The sequence below is a fragment of the Vulpes lagopus genome, chromosome 5 (assembly GCF_018345385.1).
Source record: "Vulpes lagopus strain Blue_001 chromosome 5, ASM1834538v1, whole genome shotgun sequence".
NCBI classification, from domain to species: domain Eukaryota; kingdom Metazoa; phylum Chordata; class Mammalia; order Carnivora; family Canidae; genus Vulpes; species Vulpes lagopus.
The window spans coordinates 28,131,730-28,147,799 of NC_054828.1; the positions used below are offsets into that span (position 1 = coordinate 28,131,730).

The 16,070-nt window shown below is 43.5% G+C and overlaps 1 protein-coding gene across 3 annotated transcripts in view; it reads right to left on the minus strand.

The window, feature by feature from the left end:
- CNGA3 (cyclic nucleotide gated channel subunit alpha 3) overlaps positions 1 to 15,846 on the minus strand; it is a 45,711-nt gene extending 29,865 nt beyond the window's left edge. For all 3 annotated transcript variants that reach the window (XM_041757280.1, XM_041757279.1, XM_041757278.1), the window contains exon 1: positions 15,685 to 15,846. The gene's annotated coding sequence lies outside the window, so the exon portion shown is untranslated. The remainder of the gene's footprint in view (positions 1 to 15,684) is intronic.
- Between the last annotated feature and the right edge of the window lie 224 nt (positions 15,847 to 16,070).

Sequence of the window (16,070 nt, forward strand, 5' to 3'; positions counted from 1 at the left end):
CTATAAGATGAAGACTGTTCTCAAGGGTCTTATAGTCTAGTAGGACAGATGATGGATACCAGAGGGTCCTCCAGGCTGTGTTAAGGAGCTTGAGTTTTACCCTGAGCTCAGCAGGGATGTGGTCAGATATGCAAAGGCCATTCTGGATGCACTGAGGAGGACATATTCAGGGAATATGAGTTGATGTGAGATGAGCAGATACTGCTGCAGTACCTCGAGAGAGAGAGTATAGTTGCCTGAACTAGATTTGTGGTAATGAATCAGATAAATTAAAAAACTACCAAATGGATATAATCACTGGGACATGGTAATTAATCAAGTATAAAAGGTGATGAGGAGGGAGGTGCTGAGCATGATAGCAGTCATGCTATCTAGCCATTGATGGTCTTGTACACTGGTCTAGGGCATTGATGGTCTTGTACACTGAGGCAGGGATCCAGGGGGAGGAAGCAGGCTTGAGAAAGAGAATGATTCTAGTTTGAGGCGTCTATGGAAACTTTAGAGCAAACATAGGAAATAAATGTCTTCCATTAAAAGCAATAAGCCAGGGGCAGCCCGGATGGCTCAGCGGTTTAGCTCCGCCTTCAGCCCAGGGCATGATCCTGGAGACCCAGGATCGAGTTCCGCCTCGGGCTCCCTGCATGGAGCCTGCTTCTCTTGCTGCCTGTGTCTCTGCGCCTCTCTCTCTCTCTGTGTGTGTGTGTGTATTGTGTATCTCATGAATAAATAAATATTTTTTTAAAAACCTCAGCTGAGGGATCCCTGGGTGGCGCAGCAGTTTGGCGCCTGCCTTTGGCCCAGGGCGCGATCCTGGAGACCCGGGATCGAATCCCACGTCGGGCTCCCGGTGCATGGAGCCTGCTTCTCCCTCTGCCTGTATCTCTGCCTCTCTCTCTCTCTCTCTCTGTGACTATCATAAATAAATAAAAATTAAAAAAAAAAAAAACCTCAGCTGAGGTGAATATTTTTTTAAAAAGCAACAAGCCAATTTGAAATTGTTCATCCAATGCTTTTTTTTTTTTAAAGAAAAAGATTTTATTTATTTATTCATGAGAAACACACAGAGAATGTTTCTCTCTCCTGCGGGAAGCCCGATGTGGGACTTGGTCCCAGCACCCTAGGATCACGACCTAAGCTGAAGGTAGACACTTAACCACAGAGCCACCCAGTTGCCCCTTTCCAATGCTTTTTTGTTGAGCACTTACTGTATGTGAGACAATATGCAAAGAGCTAGGGTTTTACAGAGAAGGATATACATCTCTGACCTCAAGGAGCTTACAATCCAGTGGAATCTAGAGCAAGTCTTAAAAAAGTTTTGGGACTCTGCAGGAAATCTATTAAATTATTCTTTTTGTACATTTCCAGGAAAATTGCATCAGAGAAAGTTCATTGCTCCAGCCTGTGTCCCTTCCCTCAGCCATCCCCAGGTGTACAAACCCTGGCTTCAGATGCTATTGAATGGAAGCAGCACTTCTGGGGTCCTTATTGAGGGCTACTATATGCCAAAAACAGGGTAGGTGCTCATGTAATACTGCTCCTTTAACTCACAAATAGCCTCCCCCTTCCTTCCCTTTTACAAGTGGAGAAGCAGGTACATAATTTCCATAATGTTCCTTATAGCCTGAGCCAGGATTGACAAAGTTCTCTCTGACTCCTGAACCTGATAGTGTAAAGTTAATGGGTGACAAAGAACTGGCATTGCCTTTTGGCCTGGGCAAGAGAGGTCTCTGCTTGGGATCCCAGGCTTTAAAGGACTCTACTCTGAGTTTCTTCTAGCCATAAGGCCAAGGGGACTTGCCCATCCACAATCTTGCCCCCTGCTGTAGTCTATGCTCTGGATGCCCAAGACTCCCATATTTTGTGCTCAGGAGACTCTGAGCTGATTCTAGGGCCTATGGGCCTCTTATCTCGTCTGTTCGCCTGAGACAGGCATCAGTGTGCACTCCCCTAGAGCTCCAAGTGGCCAAGGAGCAGCTGTTTGGAGGGAAGGGATGTGGACCTCAGAGATGCGGGCAGCATGTCCACAGGCATGTGTGAAAGACCCCTTGTGACATGGGGTGGACTCACAGCTGGGCAGAGAAGGAGGCAGACCATGGCTGGGAGACCAGAGATCAAATCTCCCCCTGCCACTATGTTCTGAGGCTGAACTCGAAGGGGCTTGAGAGATTGTTATTTGAATCTGGCCTTCTAGTCATTGTGAAAGTGATTTGTCAAGATAGGAGGATAGGGCATGTTTGAATAGACAGTGTACTAGTTTGGTCTCTGTCACAGTCATCTCTGGCTCTCTAACCTCATATCCTTCCTGCCCTTCTATCAGTCCAGCTGTTGCTATGGAAACCAGTTGCAGGTGGGGTGAGCCAGCAGCACCTTGCCTCAGCTACACCATGGATTGTTCACCTTTCCTGGGGCTTCCCTGCTTCCCCCAGAGAACATATGCTAGGATGCTTGTGCCATTCTGATACATGTACAAACCTAGAAGTGCTAAAGAGGTAACTCCCCTTTGGGCAACTTTTGACTACCAGAACTCAGGAACCGGCAGTAAATATTCCCATCTTCCTCAGGAAGAAAATTCAGTGGTACTCTACATGGCTGTTTGGAGATGTTCTTGAAGGATCAAGCCAGTTGCTCAGAGTGGTTGATCAGTTGATAAAGTACACTTGGGGTGGCTTTCCCTTCCTGCCTTATTGTCTCTTTTAAGACCCTCGCTTCTCTTCCTTGGAATCACTCCTCAATCACTCCCTGGCATGTCCTTGTCCAAGGTTCTAGGTTTTTTGTTTGTTTGTTTTGGTGGGAGGTAATTACCTTAGCTAAGAGAATATTTTTTAGATATTTAGACAAATGGTACAATGGTATGTGGGTTATGTGTACTCCTGACTTGGGCCCCTAACAGGTAGGACAAGGCAAAATGTGTGTGATTAAAGAGAAATGTTAAAGATAAGTCATAAGATCTTTTTTACCTCAATTGTTGATAAACCTCATAATCGTTGTCTTTTTTAAAAAATTACCTTTAAAAATCAGGATCCAAACTAGGTCCACATATTCTGATTGGCTGACTGGCATTTTTAAATCTAAAGTGTTTTTTTTTTTAAGATTGATTTATTTTAGGGAGAGAAAGTGCTTGTGCATGGAGGGGCAGGGGGGAAGGGGCAGAGGGAGAGAATCTTCAAGAGGACCACCCTCCAACTCTGAGCAGGAGCCCAGTGGTGGTGGTGGTGGGTCCTCGATCTCACAATCCAAGAGATCATGACCTGAGCCAAAACCAAAACCAAGAGGCAGATGCTTAATCAGCTAAGTGACCCAGGTACCCCTAATCAAAAGTTTTGATGCATTTCTCTTCTTTCTCTTTATAGAAGAAACAATTGTACTCCAGAGTTTCCTACAGTATGGGTTTTTGCCAAATTCCAAATTGATGATGTTTTTTGTAAATTGGTATTTGTACTCAGAGGTTTGGTCTAGCGTGGGTTCAAAAAAAAATTTTTTTTTTTTTTTTGGCAAGAACATTTCGCAGCCATTGATAATCATTGCCTGGACCTACCATTTCATTACAAGTTGCAAATTGGTGATGTTCTATCATTTCTTCTCTACCACTTAGCTGCTATATTCTTAAAGAAAATTCTATTATTTGGCTCTTCAGTGGTACATTGGCTCTTCAGTTCATACAGGAAAGGTAGGATAAAACATTTTTTTCCTCTTATTTACCAGTTTTTAAGTCCTGACAGCCTCGGTGATTCCCCAACTGCCCTATGAATTTTCACATTTCCTGGCCCAGACAAACTCTGGGAGAACTCACAAATGAGATCGTGAAATTACAGTCAATGATCCTGAGGCGGCTGTTGAAAATGCTGTTGAAAATGAAACTTGCCATCCAGGCAGGCCCCCTGGAGTGTAAGGCACTTGCATATCTATTACTCATTAATCCTCAAGAGCCCCAAGAGGTAATAGTGATGCGGATTTTGCAGGCTTGGGTCTGTCTGACCCTGAAGTCCATGGTTTGTTTTGATTATCACACCCACTGCAGGACATTAGAAATGCAGGAGATTAGATTATAATTTTAATTTTCAAGTACAGGAAGAAGATATATCCTGCCAACTACCAGGGTGACCTTGAAGAGGATCCTAGGCGTGAGTCTAAGAGTGGTTTATGAGCATCTTTCAAATGAATGTGAATTTTCTAGAGCTCAACTGGGGAACTAACAGCACATCATTTCAGACAATTCCCATTTTTCTTACAGTATTACTAAATCCAGCATGCTTTCTCCCCCCTGCCTCCACCCTCAAACACACTTGGCATCGTGCTTGGCCCTGAAAATTACGAAGGTGAGGAAGATAGGTCTCTGTCTTTGAAATCACAAAACTGTGTGAGGGAAACAGGAATGGAAATGGGGGTGGGGAGAGTGTGGGGGTGTAGGGTGCAGAGGTGCTGAAATAGAGGTAGGGGCTGGTGGGGAGCAAAGTGGAATGGGAAGACACTAATTCTGCCTCAGAGGCCACGGAAGTCTGAGGAGGCTTCTCAGGTGATCACAATATTTATTTGACATTATTCAACATTTACCATGTGTTAGCCATTGTGCTATGCACCTTAAAGGATTTCATTGTGATTTTTGTCCTCTAGTGCATATCTTTAACTTTCTCCATTGATCTTGGCTTGGACACCAGTAGGCCAGGAATCTAACACAGCTCACCTGCACTCCAGTTATTCTCATACTTTTCTCATTTCTTTATTAACTCCAAAAGATTTGAAGGCAAGAACTATTTCCTTTTACTTAAAAAATATTTTATCCTCTTAAACACCAGGGTATATACACATGGTGGGTAATAAAAAGGGGGTGGCATAAATGGAGGAGGAATAGGTGAGTAATTGCAATGATGATACTAATGATAACAACAGTATATTTACTATTTACTCTCTGCCTGGTATTGTTCCAATAACTTTAAATGTGTATTAACTCATTTGATTCTCACAATGCTCCATGAATGAGTCACACTGAACATTTCTATCTTACTTAAAAATGGATGGAACTTTATAAGGAAGAGAGCAAGTAAGCAACAAAGGAAGTCAAACATGTAAATCTCTTTCTTCTAAACTAAAATGTGCTTCTGGAAAAAAATCTTCGTCCCTTCCTATGATGACTAGTTCTTCATACTAAAAAAATATTGTTTATGTTCTGTCCTTTTCTCTTCATACTAAAAAAATATTGTCCATGCTCTGTCCTTTTGTCTTTAAGACAAGACTTAAACATGAAAAACCAGTCCTGGCTCAGTTTGTGTCATTTGAAACATTATCATTTTCCAATCCCTAAATGTAGCTGAGACAATAAAGGGGTGCTAAGAGCCCAAAATGCATAGTCTTCTGACCCACTGTAGGACTTTCTGATTATCATTGTTTTAGGTTATGACTCCTTTATGGCCAGCAGCTAGCTGTCAGGTCCTATTAGTGAGGCACCATCCATTTTCTCTCTGCGTTTCATCCATTTCAGTTCTCTACAACTCAACTTTCTCAGCATCATTCTGGGCAAAAGCACTCAGCAAATTCTCAGTAAATGTGAGGTTGGACAGCCTTGCTTTGTCAAATTAAACTCCAAAGAGAAGTCAATAACTCCCACATGGTCTACATGCCTTGGAACTTTTTTTTAAAGTACATTTCAAATTGTCTTTCCCTTCTTTCCCTATCCAATCTGGAAACTGCAGGATGAAAGGAAACCATCCAATGCTAAGCCACTTACGTAATCACTCTGAGACCTGTGAATCAGCCCACAGAACAAATACAAGGAACAGAACACACATTACTATAGGCAAGGACGAGGGCTGTGTGTTTTCAAGCAGTCCTAGGCTTATGTAGGGGGAAACTCTAGTAAAATATCTTTTATTTGAGGCAAATGGTATTGGAAAGACAATGTAGGTGGCCAAGGGCATTGTACTGAGTGAAAGGAAAGCTGGATTCTCTTCTTAGCTCAGCCTCCAATTTAGGCAAGTGATCCAGCATTTTGGTTTGTTCATCTAATGATGGACATGGACTTACTGCAAGTGAAAACTTCCACAGAAACCCAATGAATAAAACATTTACTTGTATTATTTTATTTAAATGTATTTGAAAACATTTACAAAGACAATTAGTGGGTATTTACCTCCTCCTCAAAAGTGGAAATACTAATCCAAAAGGATATGTCCACCTCTATGTTCATTATAGCATTATTTACAATGGCAAAGATACAAAAGCAACCTAAGTGACCATCAATAGATACTCAGCCATAAAGAAAGACATCTTGCCATTTGTGACAACATGGTATAATGCTAACTGAAATAAGACAGAGAGAGACAAATGCCCTATGATTTCACTTATATATGGAATCAAAAACAAACAAATTTAAAAAAGAAAGAAACTCATAAATACAGAGAAGAACTGATGGTTGTTGTAGGGAAAAAATGGGTAAAGGGGAGTAGGAGACACAGGCTTCCAGTTATGGAATGAATAAGTCATGGAGAGCAAAGGTAAACCATAGGGAATATAGTCAAGGGTGTACTATAATAGTGTAGTATGGTGACAGATGGTATTATACTTGTGGTGAGCATAGCACAGGATATACAGTTGTCAAGTTACTATGTTGTACACCTGACAAATGGTATTGCACTTGTGGTAAGCATAGCATAGGATATAAAGTTGTCAAATCACTATGTTCTATACCTGAAACTAACGTAACATTGTGTATCAACTATACTACAATTTAAGAAAAGACAATCAGTGGGACACCAAAATTAATTTTGATCATGGTATCCAGTATACTAAAGTTTGGGAAAATACATTTAAAAATCTTAACACGTGCACGGAACTCCTTAGGGAACTCTGTGGAATAGAGCTGAAAACCAAGCCTCGGTTGATTATTAATGGTCCTTCCATTCCAAAAGTTCCATGATGAAATATAACTGTAGAGCGTAAATATTGTGCCTACAGTCCTCTCCTGGTTTGTGTGTGAATGTGATCCTACTGGAAGAATTAAAGTATTCCAGAGCTTCAAAAACAGAACGGAAAAACTATATAATGTTAAAATTCACTGGACATTGTACAATATAAATAAAAACAACTTGAATCCCAGAACTTACATGAGAGGACACTTTGAAAATTACATTACGATGCATAGAGCCTCAACGAAATACTACAATCAAAATCTACCCATTTATAAAAAGGGCTTTACATCATGATCAAATGATATGTATCCTAAGAAGGCAAACTTGATTTAACATCCAAAATCAATGTAATGCACCATATTAATTAAATGGCAAAAGCCATATGATGAATGCAACAGACATGAGAAAACTGTATGACAAAATCCAACATGCTTTCATGATAAAAACAACCAACAAAATAAGAATAGAAGTTCGTTAAACTGATAAAGGGCATCTATGACAAAACCATAGCTAACTTCATACTTAATGGTGAAAGACTGTATGCTTTCCCCTAAGATCAAGAACAAGACAAAGATATTCTCTCTTATCACCTCCATGCAACATTATACTGCTAGCCAGGGCAATTAGACAAGAAAAACAAAAAAAGCATCTTTTTCTTGGAAAAGAAAAAATAAACTATATTGCAGATAACATGATATGGGATATAGGAAATCCTAAGGAATTCACTAAAAAAATATTAAAACTAATAAATGAGTTTAATGGTATGGCAGGATACAAGATCAGCATACAGAAATCAATTGTATTTCTATACACTGGCAGTGAATAATTAGAAAATGAAACTAAGAGAACAATCTCATTTTTAAAAAAAGATTTTATTTATTTATTCATCACACACACACACACACACACACACACACACACACAGAGGCAGAGACACAGGCAGAGGGAGAAGCAGGCTCCATGCAGGGAGCCTGATGTGGGACTCGATCCCAGAACCCTGGGATTATGCCCTGGGACGAAGGCAGGTGCTAAACTGCTGAGCCACCACAATCCCACTTTTAATAGCACTAAACACCTAGGAAATTTAACCAAGGAAACTGAAGATTTGTACACTGAAAACTATAAGACATTGTTGAAAGAAACTGAAGGTATAAATAAATGGAGAGATATTTCCTGTTCACAGATTGGAAGGATTGATATTATTAATATGGCAATACTTCCCCAAATTATCTACAGATTCAACACAACCTTATCAAAGTCCCTGCTGGAATTTTTGTAGAAATTGACAAGATGATCCTAAATTTACATAGAAATTCAAGGGACCCCAGATAGCCAAAACAATCTTGAAATCTTGAAAAACAAGAACAAAGTTGGAAAGCTCACACATTCTGATTTCAAAATCGTATTACAAAGTAACAGTAATCAAGATGGTGTGGTACTGGCATAAGGATAGGTATACAGATTAATGGAATAGAATTCAGAGTCCAGAAATAAACTCCCACTTTTACAATCAATTGATTTTTGACAAGGATAACAAGATAATTTAATGGAGAAGGAACAGCCTTCTCAACAAATATTACTAGGGAAATTGAATATCCACATGCAAAAGAATATACATCACACACAAACATGAACTCAAAATGGATCATAAGGGCTCAAACTATAGGATTTCTAGAAGAAAACACAGTAATAAATCTTTAAGGCCTTCAGTTAGGCAATGGTTTCTTAGATATGATACCAAAAACATAAATTAAAAGAGAAAAAATAGATGATACTTCATCAAAATGAAAAGCCTCTGCATCAAACAATACCATTAGGAAAGTAAAAAGGGGGCAGCCCTGGTGGCTCAGCAGTTTAGTGCCGCCTTCAGCCAGGGCCTGATCCTGGAGACCAGGGATCGAGTCCCAAGTCAGGCTCCCTGCATGGGGCCTGCTTCTCCCTCTGCCTGTGTCTTGGCCTCTCTTTCTGTGTGTGTCTCTCATGAATAAATAAATAAAATATTAAAAAAAAGGAAAGTAAAAAAGGCAACCCACAGAATAGGAGAAAATATTTCTAAATCATATATTGGTAAGGGCCTTACATCTAGAATATATAAAGAAAACTTACAACTCAATAATAAAAAGACAACCCGATTAAATAGTGGGCAGAGGATTTGAGTAGACGTGACTCTGAAGAAGATATACAAAGAGCCAACTAACACATGAATATAAACATATTTAGTCATGGGGAAATGCAAATCAAAATCATGGTGAGATTCTACTGCCCACCAATTACAAAGGCTATAAAAAATGCAGATAATAACAACTGTTGGAAAGGATATGGAGAAAACTGGAAACCTCACACACTACTGGTAGGAATGTAAATGATGCCACCATGTTGGAAAACAGTTGGGAAGTTCCTCAAAATGCTAAACATAGTTGCCATATGATCCGATAATTTTGGTCTTGAGTATATTCCTAAGAGAAATGAAATACACAACAACTTGTACATGAATATTCATATCGGCATTATTTGTAATAGCCAAAAAGTGGAAACAACCTAATTGTCCATCAGCTGATAACTGGATAAACAAAATGTGGTATATCTACGTATTGAAATGTTATTTGGCAATGAAAATGAATAAATGAATAAAATAATAAATGAATAAAAGGAATAAAAATGAATAAAATATTAGCATACGCTACAACATGATGAACCTTGAAAACATGCTAAGTGGATGAAGCAAGACACAAAGAGCCACATGCTGTATGATTCCATTAATACAAAATGTCCGGAATAGGCAAATTCATTGAGAGAGAAAATAGATTAGTGGTTGCTGGGGGAAGGGGTTCAGATAGGGGGTGACCAGAAAAAAGAATGACTCCTAATAGCTACAGGATTTCTTTTGGGAGTACCGAAAAGTTTTTAAATTATGTTGTGGTGATGGTTGCACAACTGTGAATATTACTAAAAGTGCTGAAATGTATACTTTAAATGGATGACTTTTATGGCATCTGAATTATATCTACAGAAGTCATATTAAATCTAATATAAAAACTTCTTTTAAAATGCAAAACTAACAGTATCTGCTACAAGAAACTCACATTATATAAGGGTAAAAAGGAGAGAAATGCCAAATATCACATTAGTAATAATGATATTGATCATACTTTTGAGAGCTTACACTATGCCAGCCACTGTTCTTTTTTTTTATAATAAATTTATTTTTTATTGGTGTTCAATTTACCAACATACAGAATAACACCCAGTGCTCATCCCGTCAAGTGCCCCCCTCAGGGCCCGCCACCCAGTCACCCCCACCCCCCGCCCTCCTCCCCTTCCACCACCCCTAGTTCATTTCCCAGAGTTAGAAGTCTTTCATGTTCTGTCTCCCTTTCTGATATTTCCCACTTATTTTTTCTCCCTTCCCTTATATTCCCTTTCACTATTATTTATATTCCCCAAATGAATGAGAACATACACTGTTTGTCCTTCTCCGATTGACTTATTTCACTCAGCATAATACCCTCCAGTTCCATCCATGTTGAAGCAAATGGTGGGTATTTGTCATTTCTAATGGCTGAGTAATATTCCATTGTATACATAGACCACATCTTCTTTATCCATCATCTTTCGATGGACACCAAGGCTCCTTCCACAGTTTGGCTATTGTGGACATTGCTGCTAGAAACATCGGGGTGCAGGTGTCCTGGTGTTTCATTGCATCTGTATCTTTGGGGTAAATCCCCAAAAGTGCAATTGCTGGGTCGTAGGGCGCCAGCCACTGTTCTATAGCTTTGCATAAATCAGAACTCTTTTAACCCTTATAAGAACTCTATGAGGAGAACTCTTATTATCTCTATTTTATAGTTGAGCAAACCAAGGCACATGTTTCACACAGGTAGCACTATAGCAGGCAATCTAGTTTAGAGCTTACAAAGTCAATCCTCTGCCTCGCAAGAAACAAGGTCAATTTTGGGGACCAGTAGGTAACAAAGCTGCTTCTATCTGCCCAATAAATATCCAGAAGAGCAGCTCAGTTCTTAGACCATGAGGTTGTGTCTAGTTGTGGTCAGATTGAGCTTCTAGGTGATGAGGGAAAATGGAGGTCAGAATGTGTGTTCTTCCTTTTCTGTGGAGTGGAGGATAGGCAAACCCAGGAATATCCCCACACCAAGATAGAAAGGAGTCCAAGTTAGGGTTGTTGTGTCTGGTTTCCCAAGGAACCACCGAATGGCTGTGGGGTAGAGTTCTCTCTCTCTTCTGAACTCTGTGCCTTTTTATAACACAAGCAAAAGGAAGTATGAATACGCCAGCTGCAGATTTTCAATTCCTGTCTGAGAAAAAATTAACATTGTTCCCAAGAACAGGAAGAAATTTGAGGTGAAAGAGAATGCATTGAAATTGTAACAAGGTTATCAATTATATTACTCAACCACCAGACAGAGGCGTGTCCCATGCCTAGAAAGTGTCTTGGTTTTATGCAGAGATGACTTGGAATTAATGTGACAGTGGTTTCCTCTGCTCTATGTGTACGCAATTTCTAAGTGACTGCTTTGCAAGAAGATTCAGCTGCTCAGGTTGAGACTCCAAGAGGATGAAATTGCTTTCCAGATGTTGCTAGAGCTGGAGAACCCACATCTCTGTAGCCAGCCCTATAGATACTCTCCTCAGAGTTCCATCTCTCCCCCCAACACACACACACACACACACACACACACACACACACACAGGACCAACATGGTCAGGCAAAGAACCTCCCTTTCTTCCCCAAGGACTTGTTTCATTAGCCTAGCTGCAGGTACAAAGGTAGAGTGTTCTTTTTTGAAAATTAATTTTGGGGATATGATTATAAAGTATGGTGTCATTATGAAAAGTAATAAGATGTTCATATCTAACTTTGAGCACTTGGTGTGTCAGGTGCTGTGCTCAGAAATTCACTCCAATTACTTCACTCCTCCCAACAACCCACTGAAGCAGGTATTATAGCTATTACTTCCAATTTACACATGAAGAAACTGAGACTCAGAATGGTTGAATAACTTGTTCAAAGTCACCCAGTGGCAGAACTAGGGAGTAAAAGCCTGTTTGAGTTTAACCCCTACACTGCATTGTTATAATGCAAGAGTTAATGTGTGAAGTCCTGCAAAGGAGGACAAACAAAGTGCTTTGAGTACTAGATGAAGTCCAGGGTGCAATGTGTGAGATGCAGCATAGGCAGCGAAGAGCATCACTAGTACAAAACTATCCAGAATGGTATCACCCCAACTACTCTCAAATATGCTCTTCCTCCCTGGAGCCCTGTCTGGGTTAACACTATGAACACCCAAGCCAACTGATCACCCCGAATAAGCCTCTAGTCCTCCTTCTCCCTCAATTCCCCAGATCCAAAATCCCTAAGTCCTCTCAATTACACTGCCAACTGTCTGTTCCCTCTGTCCTCTTCCATCATTCATTCACTAATTCAGAAATGGAGTGAGAATGGGGGTCCTGGCCTCCCTCCCCAGGATTGTTGAAATAGTTGCCTCACCTCTGTAATGCTTCCAAGGCTTGGCACTTCAGAGGTGCTCAGTGAGTATGGAATGAATGAATGAATGAATCTTCTGCACCAGTAGCAGGGTCTTTCTAAAAGGTGGTTTGAATCATGTCACTCAGAAACTTTCAGAGGTTGCCCATTTTCTCCAGCATGCAGTCTTAGACTGACATTCAAGGCTTTTCATAACCCTGATTATGTCAGCCTAAAAGGGAAGCTCCATTCAAACCAAATTACTCATGCTTTCCTTAAGTGTGTTGTGAATTTTCTTGTCCCTCTTATTGACTCACTAAATTTCACCTTGGACTTCCTGTATTTCTCAGTCTCCCTTCCAGGCCAGGTGAGGGCTGAATAACAGGTCCTGGCCAGTAGACTCCTCCCATGATGTAGGGTCCCCCAGTTCCTCCTAACCTCAGATGTTGCATAAACAATGGATGGGCTAGCCCCTGCGAAGTTCCAAGTCTATACATTACCACAGTAGGATCTTCTGGCTGCTTCACACATCTTTGGTCTCACTAGTCTCTGTCTAGAGGTTTTTCCTCTTTCTCACCAGTTGAAATTCCTATCATCCTTCACATTTTAACTCCATATGACTGCCCTTGGGAGTTAGTCACTCCCACCTCTCTCTACCGTCAGGGCACTATCATTACCTCTATTTCAGCCCAGAGCAGAGCCCAGTTGGCAGGGACTGTAAAGGCTTTTCTATCACCAACACCATGAGATCCGGAGAGCATGGCCTGTGTTTGTTTAATTAATTCTATCTCCCACTGGACTTAGCTTTGTGATTTGTACTCAAGAGTAGTTAGTGTGCACCTAATATTAATTAGGTCAGAGGGAAAACCATTTACCCCTTGGCCTCAGTGTACACAATTGGAGATGGAAAATAAAGGTTTGACCATCTGAACCAGGAGGGCACAGTGGTTGGCAGGGATCAGAAAAGATTTCAGGTGAACTAGCCTCTAGGCAGGGAGTGTGTGTGTGTGTGTGTGCGCGCGCGCGCGTGTGTGCGCGTGAGTGCTGTTCACAGAGCCTGGTCATTGCCATCCCTCCCCCATGCTCCCAGAAAACCCTAAGTCCATGCACAATCTGGGGAAGCTAGCAAAGAGCCTCTGCAGCTTCCAAGTGTTTACCTCCTGGGGACCATGGGGATTGGAGATTGGTCGCCATGGCAACCCCATTATTAACCAGACGCAGCAATCCCTGGCGGATAGTGAATGAGGATAGAAAAGGCATAAAAATGGGTACATCAAAGACAAGGGGCACACGCAATCCTGGACAAAGTCCCAGCTAAAGCGACTGAGATCTTGCTCTGACCAGTCAGTTACCCACAGAGCAGCCATTCACCTGGCCTGGCATCCTGCGCCAGCAAGGACCCCATTTAGGGCTGAACGGAGACTGAAGAGGAAAGGTGCCTGTGCTTGGGCATTCACGTGAAGGAAGGGCAGTTTGTGTCTTCCCCACCACTATCCCTACCAAATGAGCTCCCACCAGCTTAGTGAAATCCCAGCTGGGTTCCCTGGGCTGGCAGAATTTTCAAGAATCCAAGACTTTGGCACACAAGACCTGGCACAGAGAGCAACAGCGATTGTAGTCACCTTCCCTCTCATGGCCCAAATTTTCACCACCCCTTCCAATGATTTCTCACTAAGGGAGTAAGTGACATCGTGCCCAGACGATGATATTGTTACTGAGTTTTATGAACGAAAGTGTGTGTGTGTGTGTGTGTGTGTGTGTGTGTGTGTGTGTGTTGTGTGCTTGCAACCACACAGGAGGCAGCTGAGAGGGGGGTGGGGGGAGTGCGGGCAGGGCGGTGCTGGTGCAAGGTCCGTAGAAAAAGTTACGGATCTGGACAGCCTAGTCCAGGAGAGAGCCCGAACCCAGGTGGGAGCACCCCTGCTCAGTGGTTTGGGGTACCAAGGACCATGCTGACCCCAGTTAGCCCTTCTGGAAGATTTGGTGAGGAGCGTTCACCGTTGGCCCCGGTTTCCAGGAGAGAGGTTGCAGAGCTCTCACTGGGGTCCTGAGCAAGCAAATTGCCTGTTGGAGGCAACCAACCCATGGAGAGAGAGGCCCAGGGGCCAGCTTCAGGTCCTTTCTGCTCTTCCCTCCCCTTCATCCTAGGGCACATTTCTCCTCTAGCTGGAGACACCCGCTTTAGAAAAAGTTTAAAATCTCTGAAACAGCATAAAGTAGGGCAGTTGTGAATTGAGGGGTTACAAAGGGGAGAAAAATGAAACAACCTCCCATCTCCCCAGTCACCCGGCCCCAGCTCCTGTCCAGGATTGCCAGGACAACCAAAGAGCCCCCTAGGGAATCGGACTGAGGATGGGAGCTGAGCCAGGGAGAAAAGCCCTAGGACCAGGACAGAGAGCCCGTATGATTATCCGGTTAGGGGATTGCAAGGGATCAGAGGGCCCGCTGCCCTTCTTCTCAATACCTAAGCACTAAGCCCCAAGGCCCAGCATGGCCAAGACCACAGATTATGATTTTTATCATTAAAAAAGAAGAAGAAAGAAGAGAAACTGTGAATGCCCACTTCTCTAAATAATTTGAACTCTTTACCTTCTCCTCAGCCCAGCTGTCTCTGGATCCCCCGGGCTGAGTAGGGTCCAGCGGAGGCGGTCCCTTGTCCTTGGCCCGCCGATCTCCCTAGCTCCCGCTCCTTCCAAGCCACGGATACAACTTCCCCACGCGCGGCGTGGACTCGGGGAGACTCTGCTAGTCCCCAAACTGAAGCCGCAGAAACGAGGCAGCCAAAGAGCCTCTTCCAGGACGGGCGGCCGTGGAGGTATGGGGCCCGGCCTCTGGGTTGCAGGATGTCTTAGGGAGGCGTTCCCGGGAGTGGGGTCAGGCCCAGACCCCCTACCTGTCCCAGCGAGAGCCAGCCGAATTCCTTTCGCCTCCTGCCCCGACGGCTCAGCCCGGCTCGGCTCCGCCCAGCGCGGGTGCCGGACGTGAGTGTAAGGGCTGCGGTGACTTAGGCACAGGGGACGGCTTTGTCCTGTGATCCCGGCTGGAGGGGTGTGTGTGCGCGGGGGTGGGAGCGGACGCCGCAGCCGGCCCTTGCTTCTGCCCCTTTCTCGCCCAGACGCGGCCCGTGCGGTTTCAGCACCGGGGGCCGCGGACAGCGCCACGCCCGCTCCAGGGAGTGCTTCGCGCCCCGCGGCCCCGCGCGGGCTTCAGTCCACGTCCCGGCTGGATGGCACCGGCGACCCGGTACCCGTCCCAGCGCCCCAGGCACTCCCAGCCCTAGAGCCCCGGAATCCTTACCCGCCAAAGTTGGAGTTCTCCGCGACGCGCCTCTATCTGGCAAATCGTCTCCTCGCTTCCTTGGGTTCTGGGCAACAGCTCTGGTCTCCCTCCCTCCCTAACGTTCTGGCCCCAGGACACTGCTCTGCGGACAGCGGAAGGAGTCTGTTGCCTCCCTCTCCCTCCCTCCCTCCCTCCCTCCCTCCCTCCCTCCCTCTGTCTCTCTCTCTCTTTCTCTCTCTCTCTCTCTCTGGGAAAGTCAGGTGAGGCTCTGGAGTCTCAAAGGCGGTCCCAGGAGAGGCAGAAGCCGCCCATTCGTATCAGCATCCCTTCCAAGGGGAGCGAGCCAGGAGCAAGAAAACAGGAAGGTCTGCCTAACCGGGAGCCGCCACCCTGGACTCTTAACT